Source organism: Megascapheus bottae, chromosome 15, assembly GCF_031878675.1.
Source record: "Megascapheus bottae isolate mThoBot1 chromosome 15, mThoBot2.hap1, whole genome shotgun sequence".
Lineage (NCBI taxonomy): Eukaryota > Metazoa > Chordata > Mammalia > Rodentia > Geomyidae > Megascapheus > Megascapheus bottae.
The window spans coordinates 29,635,253-29,658,811 of NC_143523.1; the positions used below are offsets into that span (position 1 = coordinate 29,635,253).

At 39.3% G+C, this 23,559-nt stretch overlaps 1 non-coding gene and 1 pseudogene across 1 annotated transcript; one reads left to right on the plus strand and one right to left on the minus strand.

Annotated features, from left to right (window-relative positions):
• LOC150054089 (small ubiquitin-related modifier 2 pseudogene) lies at nucleotides 1-23,179 on the minus strand (annotated as a pseudogene).
• On the plus strand, nucleotides 13,609-13,715 carry LOC150054090 (U6 spliceosomal RNA). The gene has a single exon (XR_016537963.1). It is a non-coding gene; the product is annotated as a U6 spliceosomal RNA (small nuclear RNA).
• Nucleotides 23,180-23,559: the final 380 nt, after the last annotated feature.

Here is a 23,559-nt window from a genome sequence, read left to right on the forward strand (position 1 = left end):
TCTATAAGAACAAAGTTCTGGAGCAAAGTAGCAGGTTCCCTTTTTTAGTAGACACCTCCTGTCTGCTGCTGGAACACGTCAATTGTATCTTCATCCTCCATTTCCACCTGTGCAGGTGTGTCTGTTTCATGGATTGGCTGCCCATCGAATCGGAATCTGATCTGCCTCATGGACCAACCCTGTCGTTCACAATAGGCTTTCATTAGTTGACTACGTGGTGTATGCCTCTTCATCTTACATTGCACCACAGAACCATCCTGCCCGCCACCTTCAAATGAATATGATCGTTGTTCTCCCTCTTGACTCCTTCCTTGGGCTTTTCGTCGCCGGGGTCTCCTCAGATGTCGCTTAACGAAAGAGATCCCCGGTCAGCACCGAACGAGCACACAGGCAGCACCACAGCGGCTGGAGGAGGTGGCAGCGGTGGACCCCTGGGTTACTTCTTTAATAGGATTTTTTCCTCAGAAATCATTTCTTTGAGGAAACAAATCTGAGACCTAATGAAGAAGTAGATCTGAGGATCACAGTTCAAAGCCAGCCAGGACGCCAGAGCCATGTTTTCCTAGAGAGCTGTCAGTGTGATTATGAGTAGCTGAAACTAAAAGGCAAATTAAGAGACAGTACCTACCTATAATGGGAAGTTCTGTATGTTACCAAGGGAAAACAGAGAGAGAGGCAGAGAGAGAGAGACAGAGAGAGGCAGAGACAGAGAGACAGAGAGAGACAGAGACAGGGACAGAGAGAGAATAGTGACACTGTTATCTGAATGCATAGCCTAATATTTATATTAAGACATAGCATAATCACTACTTTAGAATGTAGTCATTAAAGCTACAGTGATGGGAAGTAGGGCCAAATGCCACACATGAATTGGATATGGCCACACTAAAAAAAGGAAAAAAAAAAAAGGCTTTTAGGAATGGGTTTACTCCTTGCCAGTCTTTTGGAAGTGTGAGAAAAACAAAAACCTTTTCCTTCAGATGATGAAAATTTCAAGGTGCCATCTCAGAAATGGAGACTTACCAAACACTTAGATCGCCAGGGGCCTTATCCTTCTCAGTAAGTAAATACATTACCATGCTAATTTGTTAAAAAAGCACAAACAGACCAAAGAAAAGTCTCAGTAATCAGCAGCAGAAGACTGAATAAAATTAGGAAAAATCTTGAGCTATAATATTTTAGTACAGAGCAATCAATGTTTGGGGCAGAAAATTGTAAATGTATGTATACATAAAAGCTTTCAATAGATGTTACTGACACCAAAGACAGCTTCTGATTTGTAATGATAAAATTTGCAAAGCTCTTTGTTCTAAGAATCATAGAGACCTTAATGTCCACTGAATACTTTAGTTAAATTTTGTTGAACTTTTGTATTTATTTTCAATCTTTAGTTGCAAATGACAAATGAGCTTGGTTCTCTCATATGAATTTTGGTTGATATTTTTATTTACTTTAACATGAAAAACCAAAGCAAAACAACAGAGATAGTTTGAAACTATACTCATTCATCAGTGACTTGACTGATTTCTTTGTTGAATTAGAAAATGGCTTCCAAATACTATAAGAATATTTTCTCAAGATGTCCCTCAGTTGATGAGTGGATCAACAAGATGTGGTATTTGTACACAATGGAATTCTATGCTGCTGTCAGAAAGAACGACTTCACCCCATTTGTAAGGAAATGGAAAGACTTAGAAAAAAATCGTATTAAGTGAAGTAAGCCAGACTCAAAGAAACATGGGCTCAACGGTTTCCCTCATTTGTCATAATCAGTAGAAACCTTGGGTTCTCCTAGCAGAGATTTACAACAAAATCTAGATACATAAGGCCATATAGTATGACGCTAAATGTAAGGACCTCCAGGATATACAAACAAAAGCCATATAATGGGTGATTGTTGTCCTTAATGTACTATGTTATATCCCTCATCTCTTTTGCTGTCCCTTGGTTATCTCATATTGTTACAATATTTCACCTGGTTATCTGATATATTTTATATATGCTTAATTAGTTATTTGAAACTCAATAGGGAAGGGGGAAAATCAAGATGAGCCAGGGGAGGGGGAGGGTATGGGGACCATGACATGAGAAAGGGTATCAATGTTTGTGAAGTAATGCACCTTCTATCTGGTGAATATAATGTAATCCTTCCATTAATTACAATAAAAATACATGGAGAAAAGAATATTTTCTCAACTTTATGTAACCCAGCACCCTTTTATATTTATCTGCATTGTTTGTATTTACACCATTATTTTCCTAAGCGTAGTCTGATAAATCAGACTCTGACTTAAAGCATTTATTTACTTTTGTGGCGTAAATATTCACACCATGACCAGTTTCAAGCTACCAATTTAACATAATAAATAAAGAACAAAGAAGAGAAATATAGTAGTAGCATGCCAGGGTAGATTATGTCTACCACATAGGAAAAAACATATAAATCACCTTAAGATCATAAATACTTCACGGTAAAATATAGTAAATGTAACAAAACAACTAGAAAGTGATTAGTTCTGAGATTTTAATGTTTAGTTTAATTTAGTTCATTGTATTTTTATATGATTAAATGCTTAGTAATAGCTATGTTTAACAATAAAAATTCCAAATACCTAGAAATGCAACAATGAAATGGAAGCTAGCTTCAGTTTTGCCCATTTATGGGAAACAGATGAATAAAAACTTAAGATGTTAGCTCAAATAAAGAAACACAGTGATAGTTATTACTGTGTTGGTAAGGTGGAATTTAAGACACCAATGCTGCCTGGGTTGAATTTACAAGACTTTGAAAGAGTCTCCAAGCCCTGACCTCATCTCTTGACACCCTTCCTTAAATTTTGTACCCCAGAAACAAAGAACTCCTATTTTTCTGCACATGACATGATGTTTCTATCTATGACCTGGTTCATGGCTTACCTTCTTCCTGCAATATGCTTTCTCCACCGTCATACTTTACCTTCCACTTTCGTAAAGCTAATTCCCATTCAGAGTACTATCTGCTCATGTGTTAAGGCTCAGCTCAGGTATGACAACTCCTGGAACATATCCCTTACTCTATAAAGCTGGTTCTGAACTGTCCCAGGGCATTGTCATGAGATCTTGCATTCTCACTTGCCAACTTTGAGAAATTCTATGGACATATTCCTTTTGAATCTCTGCCTTCCTATAAGGTCATATAGGGTTCCTCAGAAGCAGAGAAGAGGCTTTATTTTTCCCCAAATTTTGTGCCTAAATCAAATTAGGACTCAACAAATGATTCTTAAATTATTAGTGTGCCAAGTTTTGATGAGAGAAATGTAAATAATGTTTTGTTTTAATCAGAAGCAAAGACTAGTCTTGCATAGGACAGACTTTTGAAAAAATACCAATCAGATAAAGTTATTGCTGATTGTGGCCAATTGCAAGTTTCACAGCCCTGTTGAGGAAACAGATCTGTCTCTCTAGTGTGAACCATGGTTCCCTTTCCAGTGTTGCATCTGCTTGCCGACATGGTACAGACCCTGCCAAGATCAGAGAATGAGGAAGTAGTAGTATCTCAACAGCTACTTTTATCAAATTAGGAGAACCTACAAGGTAATGAGGTCATCAGGTAATGAATCCTTGGTGTGTGCAAGTTCACAAATATACTAGAGGAAAGCAATGTCTTTGATAAACAGATGGAGAACTGATAATGTCAATGCTAATTGAACTATCACAAGAATGAAAAAAGATGCCAATTCTGCTTTAATGAAGACAGTGAAAAGTTGCATGTAATATCAATGGATATTTGAGAAGCATTCACTAAAACACTGACTTACATCTTGATGGATGAGTACATTTCCAACGGCCAAGAAAGGGGAAGTGGTGCTGTGGCTCAAAATGATATAGGGCACTAGCCTTGAGCAAAAGATGCTCAGGGACAGCATTCAGGCCCTAAGTTCAAGCCCCACAACTGACTGATTAAAAAAAAATCTTTGTTATTTAATAACATTAATTTTAAGAAAGGAAAGAAAGTGTATTCCAGTCAACAAAAATAGCAGAAAAGGAAAGTAGCATACATTTGTTCAGGAGACAAAGTTTTATGAAGCAGTTTTGTAAAGCAGAGAGAAAAGAATGTTTGCTTCTCGAAACGCATTGATCCTAAGTCCTTGAAAAATCTAATGAGTGATTTACTGTCTCCTTTGCTAAATGTTCAAGACTATCAATAATTTATTCTAGAGTCCTCAGCAGCATCAGTCCTCAGGTCTTTCCTGAGTAGGTCCACACAGCTCCAGAATAGAATTCTCTCCTCTGCTGTCCTTATTTGTGCCATAGCATCAGATGCATCGTGGGGACAGACCACTCTGCAAGGCTAATGGTAGGAAGAAGTCATTACAACAAAGCAAAGGGCAGTTAGTGACTGTCTCAGTCAGCCATGTTGGTCACAGCCCCTTTTGGATGGTCTTGTTTCTTTCACAGTTGAGGAGACACCTATGGTCCCCCTCTACCAAAAGAGCTCTTCAGTTGTATCAGTTGCTAGCCACCATAAAGTTTGTCTCTTTTTCTTTTTAAGCCCTGTGCCTATCTAGCTTACTTCATTGCCAATTACTGAATGGAATTCCAAATCCTCATTTTGTTGGTGGATCCAGCCCATGTGGCCCAGCTCATGCTTTGTAGGAAATTGCTTGAATAACCAGATGGAGAACTGTTGTGTAAATGCTGATTAATCTATCATGAGAATGAAAGCATTTATTTCCAGCACTCCTCAAGACTGCATTCCCCTCTATGCTACAGACTTGGTGCCTCTTCTTGACTCCTCCTCCTTGTCTATGTGAACTCAACTCTCAAGTGCTATGTAATAGAAACACTTCCCTGAAGTGGCGCTAGGCTCAAGTGGTAGAGCAATAGACTTGAGCTGAAGAGCTCAGGGACAGTGCTCAGGCCCAGAGTTCAAACTTCACGACTGACAAAAATAATAATAATAAAATAAAAATTATTTTAAAAAGCATAGTAAAAGAAAAGAAATATTTCCCTGATCCAAGGAGTCAGAATTGGATCCCTCAAACATTCCCTGGGTTACTAACCCCAGAAATGTTTTGCAGCATCTTGTAGAAGCAACATTCAATCAAAGTGCAGCAGGTAGATATGGAGAAATATGCATTCACATACGAAGCTAAATGTGGGCAGACCTAAGGACAGAATGTGGCCCTAAGTTGCTCTTGCAGTTTTGCATTCTTTCCCTTCTGTTCTACCCTCTAATCACATGGACAATGCACGGGGAATGACTGTATTTGGGGATGAGAAACAACAAGCCAGACTTTGGAAGAATAAACTGATTGATTTAAATCAGGTAGAAAACCTATTTGCAAAATGAGTTCAATTTTTTTTTAATCTCACACAAAGTGACTTTGCCATCTTGTTTTGTTTTTGTCATTTTGTTTTGCTAGCCACATCAGAACACTATATTCATTTTCCTTTTAAGTGACTTTAGAAGAACACCTGACATGGAAATTATTAGAATGTACTTTGTTTTAATAAAGCAAAGCAGCTGCTGAGTTGCTTTCGCTGATACAGATTCCCAGTATCTTATTCTGTTAAATACTCTGGCTTTTCCCTAACACATGAGAAAATGGGAAACAGGTATTTTCCTGATTATCATAATTGTCTTCTCCTATCTTTGCCATATCCTACTTCAGACAATTTGATAGTTACTGAATTTGAAAATTGGTAAGAGTTCTGGCTTGGTGGCTTATAGCTGTAGTACTAGCTAATCAAGAAAGTGAGTCATAATCAGTAGAAACCTTGGGCTCTCCTAGCAGAGAGTTACAACAGAACAAAACCTAGGTACATAAGTCCATATAGTATGATGCTAAGTGAAAGGACCTCCAGGATATAGAAACAAAAGTCATATAATGAGTGATTGTTGTCCTTAATGTACTATGTTATCTCCCATCTCTTTTGCTGTCCCTTGGTTATCTGATATGTTGAATATATGCATATTTGGTTATTTGAAATAGGATAGGGAAGGGGGGAAAAACAAGATGAGGGGTGGGGGTCAGGGAAGGGAAATGGGGACCAAGACATGAGAAAGGGTATCAATATTTGTGAAGTAATGTACCTTCTGTCTGGTGAATATAATGTAACCCTTCTATTAATTATAATATATATGAAAATAAGAAAGAGAAAAAAAGAAAAAAGTGAGACCTGAGGATTGTGATTCAAAGCCAGCTGAAGCAGAAAAGTCCACATGATTCCCATTTCTAAGTAACCACCCCAAAAGCCAGAAGAAGAGCTGAGGCTCAAGTAGTAAAGCCATAGCCTTGACAGAAAAACTTAAAAAAAAAAAAAAAGAGTTCAAGGCCCTGAGTTCAAGTCCTAGTATCAGGATGAAAAAAAAAAAAAAGAGTACCAAATTTTAGACTCTCCAGGGAAGGATGGATTGGGTTTAATGAAATAACGTTTGCTTGAGTAAATTGAAGCATGAACAGCTACCACAATGCATCATCTGTTCTCAGCAGGATTCTTCAGCCTCTTCTCTGAATGAACCCACTCTTGCCTCTATACACAGAAATAGGCCAGAGGAAATTTGGGGGAATTTAGCACCAGGTGGTGATATTGCTAAGATCTGTCCTTAACATAGTTGGTAATCTCACAGCTTCCTCTCTTCTCATTTTAACTGCAGGCTATTTAGGTAGGAAAATTATGCTAGTAAGTATGGTAATTGTCATCAACTTTTATTAGTTTTCATTTGCCCTTCTATTTCAACAATAAAATATTAATATCCACTTGAGCTCATTAATTCCAGATTTCCCCAAGAGTGATGGCTAGAATTTTAACAACAAAATATTCAATTAACAGCAAGATTTCATGGTAGAAGAAAAATGGAAGTCAAGATTCTAATTGGAGGAAAATGGTTCATTTCCTTTATCTTCCCAGTCCATCACTTTTTCTTAGACTTAAAAACTTACGCCACATTGTACAGCCTGGGTTACCAATTGGTTCTCATCAGTTGCAATTTAGTCTTGGTCTTTTTTATCCTCTATTGTTCTTTCTTTGAAGCAAACTGAAGATGGTCTTCTTTCTGAACAGCCCACTCCAGTTGTAGTTGTGGGCAAAATTTGCCATTCCTCTGGAGATTAATCAGGCTTGACCAAACCATTCCTCAGTTTTTCTGCTCTTTAAGATGGCACATGTGATAGAGTCTTGTCTGGAAGATATATATACCAGTTTCCTAATAAAGAATTGTTGATGCATAGATGACCCTCCCCTACCTGCCATTCACTGTCTGGAAATCATGAGTCAACAAGTAAGAAAAGGAAAACTAAATTGTGAAGCTGACAGCACAAAAGGATAGGAGGCATCTTGTGCCTGATGACCTAAGCAAGAAGGTAAGTGTGAACCAGGAACTACCTTCTATAGATTGCCAATACTACAGGAGAAGGCAATGTCATAATGAGCTCCATTTTATTGTACAATAAAAATTCTAAAATGAAACAATTTTGGTTTTAGTTACCATTGGTATTTCTCACCAGTCACAACCCCATTTTCCTAGGAAAACCCTAGAGACTTCCTTGTAGAACTATTCTCCTAGTCACTGTAATGTGAATAAAAGAAACTTACCTTACCCACTTTCCTGAAACATTCAAACATCTACAAAGTTGGATTTTTCATGCATATGATAATTTTTCTGAAATCTTTAATTTACTATTAAGGCAGAAAAGCCTGATAGCTGTATCCAGCTGATTCTTTGTAACGTGAGACATTATTTGGGCTGTCTATGTATTTATTTCCCAAATGTCTTTTGTTTTATAGAATATCTGTCTACATGTAATAATAAATCATTGGGCAGTACAAAGTAGTTGACTGCTTGAGATAATATCCAGGTATTAGGGTATCTTCTACTGCCATGGTGAAGAAAACACCGACTCTTCATTGTAATGTGAAGTTATTGCTCTGTCCTAGATGTTTATTCCAATCCCCATTGCAAACATGTCAAAAATATTTTTCTTCTTTGTTGGGTTGAGCAGCATCTTTGTCCACTATCTCATCCCAAAGCTGATCATCAACCCCTCAGAGGAGTATCTGGTCAGGAAAAAACATAGGTCCTAACAGAACGTTCTTTTCTGTACCAGCCCTAATGTGGTTTTCTTTTCCATCTTGACTTGTTATGCCCCTTAACATAGCAGTTTTCCAGAGAAGATGTCCAATTAGCTCAGTGGTAGTCCTGGATAGCTACACTTTGGCAGAAAGGGCAGCTTGCTTTCTTGTTCAATATCAGAAAAAAAACTTTTAAAAGAAAATCTTAGAGATAATTGCATTGAATTCCTTTTAGAACCAAAGCTTCTTTGACTTGATGTTGATGGAGTCAGTCCTTGTAAATAACATGTGATTAGAATCAGGAATGCTTGATAACATTTTATAACCTGCTGAGGGCCCTATTTCTTTCCTACAAATAATGTTCATAAATATCTTACATTTTCTATAAATCTAGCTCTCAACCCAAGATGCTTTTGGCATGTATTACAGAGTATTTTGGGATGTTGATCACATGCTGCTCTCTGAATTTAGTAACTGAGTGAATGTGGTATGTACCATTTCTTGCTTGTTTAAAGAAATAAAGAACCATGTTTTCAAATTAAAGTCTTTCAGGAGCCTGCAGCTGCTAAATTGGGAGAAACACCCCAACAGCCCAGTCGTATTTAAACTGAACCTACACAGCAAAAGAAAGCCGTAAGTTGAAGGAAATTGAATGACCAAACCATGATAAAGCCCTTTAGAACATCCTGCTGGCCCACTGGACTGAGGGTAGTATGTTAATTGACCCTACTGACAGGCTGCAGATAATCAGAGGAATCCAATACGGATGTGACCACTGTTGCCAAATATTGTCATTTTCCAGTAGGATAAAGCTTTGTGACCTGTGGCAACATTGAATCTCATTAAGTTTCTATTTTTCTCTCTAAAATAAGGTTTGAAATACTTAAAGAATTATTAAGAGAATCAAGTGAGATTAGATATACAAATATACTTGTTGGAGGGTAGAGGCCAGACTCTAGGATCTGATGCCCAAAAGAGTTGGTGTGAGTGCATAGAACTATAATCCTAGCACGTGGGAGGCTAAGACACCAGGTTCTTAAGCTCAAGTCCAGCCTGGCCCACATAGTAAAGTCCTGTTTCCAAAACAAAACAAAAAAAACCCACAATAACCACAGCTAGTTATTGGATGTCTTCCGAATTCTCCATGGTAACACAGATCCCAGCTTCTTTCAGGGTGCTTCTTTCACTCCCTCATATCTTTCTCCATCTCTAGACTGGCCTGCTGCAATTCTTGCCCTACTCTGCAGTCATTGGTGCCTTTTGATAAACAATTACGATCAGGCTACTCCTCTGGGTAGAGCTCTTCAGAGCTTCCCATTGCACTTAAGGACTTATAACAGCCCTCCCCTATCTGGTTTCTCTGGTCCTATTACTACTCATTCTTCCTCCCTCACCCTCAATTCCAGCCCTACTGAACTGCTTTCAAATCAGTGAAAATTCTCTCCTGCTAATCATCTCCAGGCCTTTGTTCATGCCATTTATCTTACCTTCTACTCACTCAATTCCATTTTTCCCACCCATGTCTTTTCCATTCACAGCTTAGAACATCCTATTTTCTAAATGGCTTCCCAGGCTCCCCAAACCAGAGTTAGATGTTCCTCCGATGTGCTCCCATGGGATGTCATGTCTCCCTTGACATTTTATGTCATATGATTGCCCTTTTACTTATTGCTCTCCTGCCTTATGCCAGCTACAGGTTGAATGAAAGTGATGTATCTTATCTGTGCTGTGCAGAGCAATATTCAGTATTTATGACACTAAATCCTAGATAGTTTATTGCACAACAATTCAGAATTTACCCTTTTCTTTCTCTCAGGCAGAAATCTCTGCAGTCATCTAACATTCTGTGCAACACACACACACACTGTCTTTCTCTCTTACTCAGTTTTCTGACCTGAGTATAAGCATTCTCAGCATAAATATCAACATGATAGCCTGAGAATGGCCCACCACAGTTAGAGGAATGCAGAGGGAAAATATTATTCTTTACAGAGATACCCTGACTGCCCCTCCTCCAAGGTGAGATGCCCCATGAGGCATCTTCCATGTTCTCTGGATTGTAGATGGTTCTGTTCCTCAAAATATCAAATATCTCTTTGTAAACATCTCCCAAACCACTGAATATACTTCACATTTCGGAAATAGATTGAGTGACTAATCTGTACATCTACATAGAGAAAGAGCTCAATAAGCTCAATGATACCTACTCCAGCCCATATTTTATAGTCGAGGAAATGGAGACACAGGAAGATGTATTCTGCCCCAGGTCATAAACCTTCAAACTAGACAACTACAAGAGACTAAGACTAGAACACGTCTGCTCTCAACTGTGCCAGGACCTCTCAAATAAAGTACATGCTCATCAAAGTTTACCACCCAAAGAGCTCTCTGAACATCTGAGCCTCACTCTTCCATGTTGGGATCCTCTGTTCCTGGTGCAGGGTACAAATTCCCTCTGCCTGGCTGGCTGGCTGCAGAGCTCAGCTGTCCTTGACCCCAGCTTTGCAAGGAGGTTGATTTTAAAAGCATTTCTTATTGACAGAAACATTTTGCTGGAAACTGATATAATTCATGCATGCACTGCAAGCCAATTTTGGCTGATTCTACCAAATTAACCTTTCTGAACACATTGATAAGTCACTTCCGGAAAATCAGTAATCAGATTTTTTTTAACACAGGATTTTCACGGGTAGAACTGGCTGCCTCTTTCATCAGATTCCTATAACTGCCAGATGATGGATCCTTACCCACAGAAAGAACTTCTCTTCCATATAACAGACTCTTTTCTCCTGTGAACTGCTTCTCATCTTTCAAAATCCACAATGGGCCTTCCTCCTGTGAGTCTTACCCCAAGAGGAAACAGGCACTCTTACTTTGTGTTTTATTTTGAAACATACTGCTTCGATATCAATGAAAATGAAGAATTTTATTTTCCAAATCCCCATTATGAGTTGATTCATGTTATGTGATAATGGGTAATGTTCCCACTTTCTGAGGTTTGTTTGAGAAGTTTAAATGATTTGGATCATTTTGCTTGAGATTTGTGTTCTCTTTTGAATTGAAGGGTGAATGAATTTGATGGTCCATAAACAGATTATTTAGGGATATGCTCAACTTTGCACATAGTATTTGGTATCTAATATTGATGACTTAAATATTTTAGCTGCTCACATAAATATATAAACACATCCGCCTACACACACAGGCAACTAATTTTTCCCAAGAATTTCATGGGAGATGTGAATATCCACTTATTTTATTTCATACAGAAACATTTTTCTTTAACACCAACTCTGTACCTAGTGGCCTGATGCTAATATTAAGAAAAAATATATAAAGGCAACAGTCTCTGACTTCCAGTAACTCAGTACCTAGTTGGCCAGACAAACACAAGGTACAGGAAACAGAAAGGCAATTACCCCTTGAATCACAATAATGAAGCACATATAACCCATTAGTACAGTGCAGGGTAAAGGGAGCATCTATCTGAAATACTGTCTCAGGAGAGGCATGTCCAAGGATGCTATAGCTAAGTCCAGTGGGTGGAAATGGGGAAGAAAAGCCTATAACTTAGATGTTTATAACTAGTCCTATCTCTAGGCCTCCCTCTCCTAGCTCTAGCCACAGAACTAACTCTCCAGTCCCACTTGGCTTTGAGTAGAAATGATAATAGGAACCATTTGTTACTGTCAGACATTCCTGCATTGATTTCCTGACATATGGTGATCCATCATTGTCCTTGTGTAATGTGTAGGGAAACTGAAAACCAGAAAGGCCAAATAATTTGCACAAATCATTTGGACCCAGGTAATCTATTCAAAACCCAGTGATTCCATCATCATCCTTTCCAGACAGTGATACACTAGATAATTTCTTCTCTGGCCAAGACTTAGTATATGGTGTCCAACTCCCTATTAGCTCCTTGAAAAGGAAAAAAAAACAAAACTATTTTTAGTCTAAAAGAAGGACCTCAATCTGCTGTGAGACCATACCCTTAAAATACCAAATACTCATCTGACTTATACTTTGAAGGAATAGGGAACTGAGAAAGTTCAGTTTTAGATTAAAATGCAAATGGATCGCATAACAATCAACAAGGAGATGTCAAAATCTCTTTCTGACTCACCCTGTACCCTCTTGAGAGCTGAGTGGTAGACTCCAGACACTCTGGAATAAGCCCAGTAATCTCAGCAATTACTGTGCTCACACAGTGGCATGAGTCATTCCACCTCAGCTAAGATGAAGAGACTTAGCCACCAACCACATTTTAAAAAAGCATTTCATATTCTTGTAAAGAATTTCTTTTTTAATCTTCACTCAATTTCTTTCCAAGCAGAGGTATCAAAGGTACCCATCCTAAAGGTTAACTCAGGTCCAGCAAAACTTTGTCCTGAATCCTATAAATACCCGATGAGAAACCCCTACTCATAGATGGAACTTCTTTCCCTTGGCACTTACTCTTCTTACCAACTATTTCTCATCTTCCAAACCCCACTTTGGGTCTTCCGTCTGTGAGAAGCCTTACCCCAGAAGAAAACACTCACTCTAGAGTGCTCCAAACATGTTGTAACCTATCAAATCTATTGTGGCTCTTATATAATAGTTCTGATTGGAGGGACATCTTTTCCCCACCAAAAATTCGCCAGGTAGCACAAGATTGGCAAATTCCAGACAACAAGCACCCTCCATCTGACTATGATTTCTTGAAATCTTTTAATTAAGAATAACTTATAATATTTCTGAGACAACATCTCTAACTAGGTATCTTCCTGGCTTACCCTCCTCAATTCTAGAATTATAAGCTTGGACTAATTACCATACCTCGCTTATATTTTTAAACACTTGTTAGAAAATATAGCAAACCCCTAGAAACCAAGTTTATTTTTAACATGTGAATCTTCCAGATCCAAACTGTAATATGACTGAAAACAATCCATTCATATTATACTTTATGATGGGAAGACAAGTCTTGTATATCTGCTACTCTGTCATGATCAGAATAAGAAGTTTGTTATTTCAGAACATTGGTGATTTTGTCCTACTTTCTTATTTAGTACTCTCTTAATAAAATCTCTTTGTTCCCCACATTCTATAGTTTCATTTACAAGTAGTATTTCATTACATCACTGGAGCTCTCTTTTTTCTCTCCCCCTCTCTCAGGCTCTGGGCCCCTTGTGAAAAATGAACACAGTTTAGCCTGTTATAGAGCCAAGAAGACATTTAATAAATGTACTTTAATGACTTTAAAAAACAAAGTGGATAAAATGCATTGCACTTCAACTATGGCATATCTCCTTATAGAATTAAGTTAAGTGCCCTACTTACATGAAAATCTTTTGTACCACCTGGCAAAAAATGACATGGAGTGGCAAGCTACTTGTAGCTTTGGAAAATTCAGAACCCAGTTAGAGGGGATAATGGATAGCCCTGGGTAACGACAAATTTTCCCATTACGCCAAAAATTAAAAAGAAAGAAAGAAAGAAAAGAGAGTTCTGCATGAGATCTAAGGAAGAATTGGAAGAAACTGGTTTGGAACAAATAAAAACCAATCAATGCTCGCTTCAGCACCACATATACTAAAATTGGAAAGGTACAGAGAAGATTAGCATGGCCTCTGCACAAGGATGACATGCAAATTCGTGAAGTGTTCCATATTTTTCAGAAAACTTAAGCAGATACAAGAGGACTGATATAATTCCATGCATTCTATCAGACCACAGTGGAATCAGACTAATTCTGAACAATGCAAAGTCAAAAAACATTCAATCACTTGGAAGCTGAACAACACACTTCTGAATAACTCCTGGGTAACAGATCAGATCAGAGAAGAAATTCAAAACTTCCTTGAATGTAATGACAATCAAGAGACATCACAAAGGAACTTATGGGACACAGCAAAGGCAGTTCTAAGGGGCAAATTTATCGCACTAGGAGTGCATCTTAAAAATGCAGAAGAAGAGTATGTAAATAACCTAAAGAAGAAATTGAAGCACCTAGAGGAGCAAGAAAAAAGTAATTCTAAAACAACTAGAAGGATAGAAATAACAAAAAATCAGAAATATCAGAGATTGAAATAAGATCTACTATACACAAAATTAATAAATCAAAAAGTTGGTTCTTTGAGTCAACAAAATAGACAGACCCCTGGAGGATTCATCAAAAAAAGGAGAGGAGAGACTCAAATAAACAAGATTAGAGACCCCACGGGAACAATCACAACTGATATCCGAGAAATTCAGTCCTAATGAATAAGTACTACCAGGGCCTATATTCAAACAAACAAGAAAATCTAGTAGAAATGGATGATTTCTTAAATAAATATATGCTACCCACACTGAACAACGATGAGGTAAACAAATTGAACAAACCAATCTCTTACAATGAAATTGTGGAAACAATCAGAGAAATGCCAACCAAAAAGAGCCCAAGTGCAGATGGTTTTACTGCGGAATTCTACAAGACGTTTAAAGATGAAAGAACACCTATACTCTTGAAACTCTTCCAAGAAATAGAAACAGAAGGAGCGATACCAAACTCATTTTATGAAGCTAATATTACTCTCATCCCCAAACCAGGGAAAGACCCAACAAAGAAGAAAACTGCAGACCTATCTCTCTAATGAACACAGACGCCCAAACTCAATAAAATATTAGCCAACAAAATCCAGAAACAAATTAAAAAATCATACACTACGATCAAGTAGGCTTCATCCCACAGATGCAAGACTGGTTTAACATTCGCAAATCAATCAATGTAATACATCACATCAATAGAGCTAAGGATAAGAATCATGATAATTTCTCTGGACACGTAGAAGGCATTTGACAAAATACAACATCCATTCATGTTGAAAAAATAGGAATAAGCAGTACATTCCTCAAAATAGTGAAAGCCATATATGAAAAACATACAGTCAGTATTATACTAAAAGGTGAAAGACTGGAACCATTTACCTTAAAATCAGGAACTAGACAGGGATGCCCACTCTCTCCACTTCTCTTCAATATAGTGTTGGAACCCTTAGCCAGAGCAATAAGGCAAGAAAAGGACATCAAAGGGATCCACATAGGGAAAGAAGAAATAAACTTTCCCTATTTGCAGATGACATGATCTCTACTTGAATGACCCAACAAACTCCACTCCCAAACTCCTAGAATAAACTACTTTAGCAAAGTGGCAGGATACAAAATTAACCTTCAGAAGTCAGTAGCCTTCTTATACACCAACAATATTGAAACAGAAGGCCAAATCAAAAATATGATCCCATTCGCAATAGCCCCCAAAAGAATAAAATACTTAGGAATTAACTTAACCAAAGATGTAAAGGAATTATTCAATGAAAACTATAAAGCCTAATGAAAGAAATTAAAGAGGACAAGACACTAGGAAATGGAAAGACATCCCATGCTCATGGGTAGGGAGAACCAACATAGTGAAAATGGCTATACTGGCAAAATTGATATGCAAATTCAATGCAATCCCCATCAAAATCCCAAAGACATTCTTTACTGAAAAAGATACAATTAAAAGATTCATATGAAACAAGAAAAGACCTAGAATAGCCAAACAATTCTAGGCAAAAAGAGCAATATTGGAGGTATTACAATACCAGACTTCAAACTCTACTATAGAACCATAATAACAAAAACCGCTTGGTACTGGCACAAAAACAGACCAGAAGATCAGTGGAACAGAATAGAAGACCCAGAAATAGAACCACATACTATAGGCAACTTGTATTTGACAAAGGAGCCAAAGATATACAGTGGAATAAAGACAGTCTATTCAATTATTGGTGCTGGCAAAACTAGGCAGCCACATGCAGAAAACCAAAAATTGACCCTAGCCTTTTGCCATGCACAAGTATTAACTCAAAATGGATCAAAGACCTCAACGTCAGACTGGAAACCATGAAATTGCTACATGATAATGTAGGAGAGACCTGGAACTCATAGGCACAGGCAAAAGATTCCTGAACAGGGTCACAACAGATTGGAGAGAGACTTGATAAATGGGACTACCTAAAAATAAAAAGTTTCTGTACAGATAAAAGCATGGTAGCAAAAGTAGCGAGACAGCCAACCAACTGGGAAATGATATTCACCAACAATACATCTGACAAATGCTTAATAGCCAGTATCTACAGGGAACCCAAGAAACTAATCCCTCCCAAACCCAACAAACCATTCACTAAATGGGCAAGTGAACTAAAGAGAGACTTATCAGAAGAAGATATTAAAATGGCAGAAAAGCATATGAGAAAATGTTCATCATCTATGGTCATAAAGGAAATGCAAATAAAAAACAACCCTAAGATACCACCTTACCCCAATAAGAATGGCCAAGATTTTGAACTCAGACAATGACAGATGCTGGCGGGGTTGTGGAGAAAAAAGAACCCTACTACACTGCTGGTGGGAATGTAGACTAGTTCAGCCACTCTGGAAAGCAGTGTGGAGGTTTCTTAAAGAACGAAAAATTGACCTTCCCTAACATCCCGCCATACTACTTCTCGGCATCTACCCTGAACATCATATCCCAAGATATGATAAGGACACCTCCTTAGCTATGTTCATCTCTGCACTATTCACAATAGCCAGGCAATGGAAACAATCCAGATGCCCTACTGCAGATGAATGGATACAGAAAATGTGATATATATATATATATATATATATATACACAATGGAATTCTACATAGCCAACAGACATAAAACAATGAAATTTGCAGGGAAGTGGATGAATCTAGAGCAAATCATGTTGAGTGAGACAAGTCAAGACCTAAGGAACAAAAGGCACATGGTATCCTTAATATGTGGCTATTAAATCCAAAGAGTGCAAGAGCGAGGACTCACTATTTGCATACCCAATGCTATGGACATGGTAATGGAAATATAAACATAACTATATAGACATAAAAACCTATGATTCCACAGACATAATATTTTATTTCATAAATTAATATGTTTCTATGACATACAAACCCTTAGCCTAACTTTGATTAGGTTCTAAAAACAAAGTCCTAGTGATTGTATATAGAGATTCCCTTCTTGAACACTTGTTTGTTAAACTTGTCATTTGAAATATGATGTAAAAATCAATGTTAATAAATTCAATAAAAAAATGTAAAAAAAAAAAGCAATATCAGGGGCTGGGAGTTTGGCCTAGTGGTTAAAGTGCTTGCCTAGCATGCACAAAGACCAGGATTCAATTCCTTGGTACCATATACATACAAAAATGCCGGAAGTGGTGCTGAGGCTCAAGTGGTAGAGCTCTAGCCTTGAGAAAGTCCAAGGACAGTGCTCAGGCCCTGAGCTCAAGCCCAGGACTGGCAAAAAAAAAAAAAAAAAAAAAAAAAAAAAAAAAAAAAAAAAAGCAATATCAACAAACCAGATCATCCCCAATGGAGAGCTGAAGTGGAATGCTATGGTGACTGACAAAGAGCCAGCAGACAAGATACAGGACACAGAGAGACATGTGATATTGCATAATTGTGCCTGAGTTGGTCCAAGCCTAAATAGGGTCAGGTCAGGGGGAAAGATCACAGGGAGTTTGAGAGTTCACTACCCAAGACCGGCAGTTCCAGTAACCTATTACTCAAGTCCCCAACCCTGCCTGTAGGAATTCAGGCATGTGCATCACCTGGGAGGTAGGACTTCCCTGCCTCCACCATGCAGACAATCTTGGTTCAGCCCAATACCCTATCTGTGGCCAAGATGGTGCCTGTTAGATTCAGCGTCCTTACTTCAGTAGAACGCCGCCTAGAAAGCACAAGACCTTTAGTTCAACCCACAAGGTGGTAGAAGAAAGAAATAAAAAGGGAAAAAGTAACACCTTCTGCCCAACATGAGAGATGTGGGCAGAAAGGCTCAGAGTGGTGAGTATTCCCACCTTCTGAGTTGGGAGAGTTCAGCTTGCTCCTTTCCTTCTGAACACATGGCTCCATCACCTAACAACTCCTAATCATTCTGCTGTGTTCTTAAGCAGAGAGAGTAAGGGGAATCTGCTTTGTTCCCATAACCCAATATTTCCCCCATGGCTTGGCCCACTGAGTAGTCTTCCAAAAATTCACCAGCCCAATAGCCAGCCCAGAATCTTCATCTAGCTGTGAAATTCCACTTTCCCACCCCCAACCCCAGGTGATAGTTGCGTGAGAGACCAGGCAGAAGACTTGTTGAACCAATAGACTCTCACAGCAAGAACTGTACCACAAACTTGTGAACTCTGAACCCATTACCTCTGACCCCACCACCCCCTGGAGCTCTACTTAAGCACCTCCATTCCTGCCTCCATTATGCCATGCATTGTGGCTCTCCTCAAGTCTCCAGGGTGTCCCTCTTTAACATTCCAATAAAGTTGATGTAGGTCTTCTCTTTCTTTATTCAAAAAAAAAAAAAAAAAACCAATCATGAATCTAAGAGAGCCTATGTTTATATGACATGTACAATGTAGATTAGCTTTTTGAGTCAAACAAGATGAATTCCTTTTCATAATGATTTTCATATCATAGTTCTACTCCCTTATACTGCAATATTGTATTTTGGATGGGAGATTTCCAAGGCTGAGGCTGCAAGATTGCAATATTGGATTTTTCTTTTTAGTAGCCCATAACATGATTGTCCCAAGAAGGAATTTGACTCATTCTCTGTTCTGTTTTTGTCGTGTGTGTAGAGATGGCTGTACAGTTTCACTATGAAAGTTCTTACCATCAGGCTAGTGAATAGAAAGCTGTATATTTGTTTGGCTTTGAGATTGACATTGTTACCTCTCCCTTCCTCTGAAAATATATACTGCGGAAAAATGCCTCTAGACTACCTGCTAAGGTACAATTTAACAAGATTAAGGAAGTGTAGTTAGAGTTCAGAGGTACAGTGCTTCCCTAGGGTTCAGTCTTCAGTACTTCATCCATCCTCATTCTCATCATGTGATTCCACACCATCACATTCTAATGAAGTCCAAAGGAGAGGAAATTCTGAGCACACTGGTATCAAGCAGGCCTACACTGGAATGATTAAGTGGATTATTTTTTACATTTCATCTCAATGTTCTGGAACCAAAAAATAATGCTAGCCAACATGAAATTGTAAAGCAACTTAAAATCGAAGAGAAACAGTTCAGGTGGCAAAATGCTTGTGACAGCTTATTATAATGTAAATCCTAGTGAGAATTTCAAAGAAGAAATGATCACATACAGTCTGGAAAACAATGGTTTTACTACTGCGTCAGATTTCCGATGCTCAGGAAGAATGCTTGGAATCTTCTTAGAGGCAATCATACCAAAGGGGAGACTTCCAAAGACTTACCTAGTAATAGAACAGTGATGTCTTTATTTGTGGGCCACAAATCAAGCATCACATTTGAATACACTCTGGGAGATAAATACATGGGAAGTAGACAGTAGAATCCCAAAATCACTTCTGAAAGACATGAGAGAAACCCCTTTAAAATGCAGAAAATATGTCTAACACATGTTTTGAGCAAAGAAGTTGCATCTTGAGTACCAGCTCTCACGAACTGATGAGAAAGATCGCAATGGTTTTCGAAGACCCTGGGGCCAGGTCTCTGCACAGTTGGAGATGCATGGATGTGTCTCCTGTTGTTAGTGAAAGAAGTTTGGCTGCTTTGCTTCCATGATTCTACCAATGTGTTGAAATTCTAAGATTCCATGCACTCTGCAAAACACATGCTTATGTTGAAGACATCATTCATTTTTATGTGCTTGAGAGTTTGTTATGAGTACAGTAGTGTGAAGTTGATCTGGTAAGCATCTCAGCTCACTGAAACCCTGCTAACATGTTAGCTGAAAAAGAGAGAGAAACAATTTGGAGGGGCCAAGAAGTTGAATAGAATATTGGAAAGTAACTGTAATTTCCTTTTTCCCTGAGTGGTTTTTTTAAGTAAGGAATACGTTTATCTTCAAGATAGATAAAAAGAAATTGTTTTGCATGGTGATCGTTGGTCTAACTAACCATTAAATGAGACCTTCTCTGACAAATGCACCAGGACTTATCTTTTCTTAACAGAAGCTACTGGCAATAAAAGCAATGGAGACACTTATTTTCCAGAGTAAGTGTTTATGTTGGTTCTGAAAAATAGTTCACTTCTCTGCTGCCAATAAAAAGAAGCATATCTTACTATCAGCTCTGTCCTACAGGCATTAGAAAGTTTAGAGGCAAGAAGAGCAACCAATTTAAGCACTGACTGAAATTGTGCGCATGTATCTCTTTGATTTTTTAATTTTTGTTGTCAGAGTAATGTATAGAGGAATACAGTTATATTTGCCAGGCAGTAGCTGTGTTACTTCTCACACATTGATACCCCTTCTCATGATGCATATCTTTTGAATCAGTCAAATTCTAAAGAATACATAATGGGTGCATGCTCTTGCATATTTTTCCTTCTAATGCTATGAAAGTTTTTTGTTTTTCGTTTTTTTTTTTGGAATTGATGTGATTGTTAAAGTGTTACTATTTCAAATCAAAATAAAACCAGGATATCAAGGCCTACTCATGGAAGTTACAGTTCATTTCCTCCTTTTCCCAGCAACTCCATCTCTTCCGCAGATTCAGAAAAGAGAAAGATGGGTAACTCAAAGTATCCTTGCAAAATCCCATTAAGAATCAAAAAAGAAAAGAATCTGTCGAAGACTTCTATGGAAAGATCTTGAACATCCACCTCTCTCTGGATTCACTTTAAAGGGAATGAGGGTGGTTATCCCCTTTGAAAGCTGTCTCGGCTAAATAAAAGTTGTATGGCAGTGAATTCCATGGATTCAACAGTTCATTTAGGAACATGCATTGAAGCTATACAGTATGTTTGACATGGTACTGTAAAGATGCATGAAAAATGAAATTAGTCTTCAAGTATTTTAGATTCATGTATAGTTTTGCACACTCACATATGTTTTCAACCACAAAAAAATTCTAAAATTGTTTTGGGATTAAAACTGTATACAGGGGCTGGGACTTTAGTTCAGTGGTACAGCAATTGTCTAACATACATCAGGCACCGGGGCTCAGTCACTGGTATTCTACAGGGCATTATAAATCTCAGAAGGCTGAGATAGCAGAATCATGAGTGCAAGGTCATCCTGGCTGACATAGCAAGACTATGCCTCAGGGAAAATGAATTGGAGTCCTAGAATTTGGGAATGCTAAGATTGGGAAGATCATGGTTCCAGGCCATCCCAAGCAGAAAAGTCCACAAAACACCATATCCGTGGAAGAACCTGGGCCTGCAGCATGGACTTGTCATCTCATTCATGGTAAGTGGAAAATGGGTGGATCATGGCCTAGGCTCACACTCTCACAAAAATCAAGACACTAGGTAAAATATAACCTGTGCACAAAAAAGAACTGGAGGCCTGGCTCCGTGGTACAGAAAACTGCCTACCAAACATGAGGCCCAGTGCAAACCTCAGTACTATCATATCAATCCATCAATCAATAAGTGTACATGTGTATGTGTGTGTATGATCCCAAAAATAAATTTCCAGCATAAATACTTTGTTACCTGAGGCCTATTTGTAGTGAACTGGAGCCAGCAATCTGTCCCCTCCAGAGTCCAATCAGTGACAAATGTTTTTGAAGCATTAAAGGGATTTTATTCAGTATGACCACAATGGGGAAAGCTCGGGATAGATACCCTAAGCTGTATGGAGGAAGAGCTTCAGGGTCATATCAGTGGAGAACAAGAAGTATGCATTGTCGAGCAATTCTGGTCAACCTATAATCTGGTTGATCCTTGTCTCCGGTTTGGTTCTGTTAGGTCTTTCTGGTACTAGAGAAGGGGATGTTGCTATTTCTTGAGAAGAACAATTCCATTTTGTTATGAGGAGGAAGGGAGGGAACGTGGAAGAGAAGGTGGGAGGGAAGAAGAAAAGATAGAAAGGGAAGAAGAGAAAAAAAAAATCACCCCAAAGAGAAATTCTGATGCGGATGTTAGCTCTAATTAAAGATATTGAAGTGCAACTTATTAGATACTAACAAGCTGTAAGCATTGTTCTTTTTGGTTTATGGGCTTAATCCCCCTCCCTACCTCTCCACCACCACCACTCCCCCCCCCCCCCCCACCCTTGGCTCCCAGTTTTAGGTGAATTCCTTTTCAACCAAAAAGAAAACTGCAAGAACCCAGCTCAGAAGCCTTGGAGAGATGGCCTCGCGCGCCCCCTGGTGGACGGCTCGTGGATGCGTCCTGCCCCTGGAGGTCCACAGAAGCAGCCCTGGCTCCTGTTACCTCCCTCTGCCCCAGCTGCGTCCTGCTCTTGGCCTGGTCATTCTTGGCCAGCCCCTGCCGATGAGAAGGACGAGGGAAAGTCCCTCGCCTCCGGACTTTCTTGGCTGCAAGAGCTCTGGGGACAGGAACAAGGGGTGGGAGGTGGGGAAGGAAGCCAGTGTCCCAGGAGGGTGCTTCTCACCACGCATTGAGAACTCTCATTTCAGTGTTTCCTGATACTTTTCTTTTGGGGGGGAGGGGAGGAGCGGTGGAGGTCATAGGGTTTGAACTCAGGACTTGGGCGATGTCCCTGAGCTTTCTAGAACTTTGTGCCATTGTAGGTTAATTGGAGATAAGAGTCTCCTGGGGCTGGGAGTTTGGCCTAGTGGTAGAGTGCTTGCCTAGCATGAATGAAGACCTGGGTTCGATTCCTTGGTATCACATACATACAAAAAAAAGCCAGAAGTAGTGCTGTGGCTGAAGTGGCAGAGCCCTAGGCAGAACCCTCGCCTTGAAGAAAGCCCAAGGACAGTGCTCAGGCCTTGAGTTCAAGCCCCAGGACTGACAAAAACAGTAGCCTGGGCTTTTCTGCCCTGCTTGGTTCAGCCATGGAATAGCTAGGATTACAGACATAAGCCACCTGAACCTGGCTTCTATATTTTAATCTGATTGGTGACATTCATACTGATTCTCTAGCACACACCCCACAGCTGCCTAAAGTAAGTAGCACTGTCCGCCTGCCAGGCCACTAAGGAGGTCTCCATTCGCCTGGCCAGGGAGCAATTGCCCACTCCAGCTGCCAGGCTGAGACGCTTTCCTGGGCCTGGCCTTGGGAAGGAGCTCCCCACCAGGGGGCTGCTTTTGACCTCCAAGGGGCTTCTCTTACACTGGGAGCTCCTCAGGCTCCATCCTTCCAAGACAACTAGCCCTGTCCTCTGCTCTCCTCAGGGGCAGCAGTCCAGCCCGGTTAGGTTACTGTCACTTAAAGAGCACCTCCTACTGTCCTGTGCCTGAAACCTGCTGGAGCAGGAGTGCCTCTCTACACACACACACTCGCACAGGAGGAGTAGAATGGGTCAAGGACCATTAGGCTTGAACCAGAGAGACTGACAAAGCCCAAGCTCATTCCAGAAGAGTGGCTTAGTGACCAAGTCCTTCCTTTTTCAAGAGCTGTATTTCTTTTTGCAGGTTGCCATGAGACCATGCCACCAGAATGGTGCTGGTGTACTCATGTGACCCGTAATGTTTATGTGCTGGTGTACTCATGTGACCCGTAATGTTTATGTAAG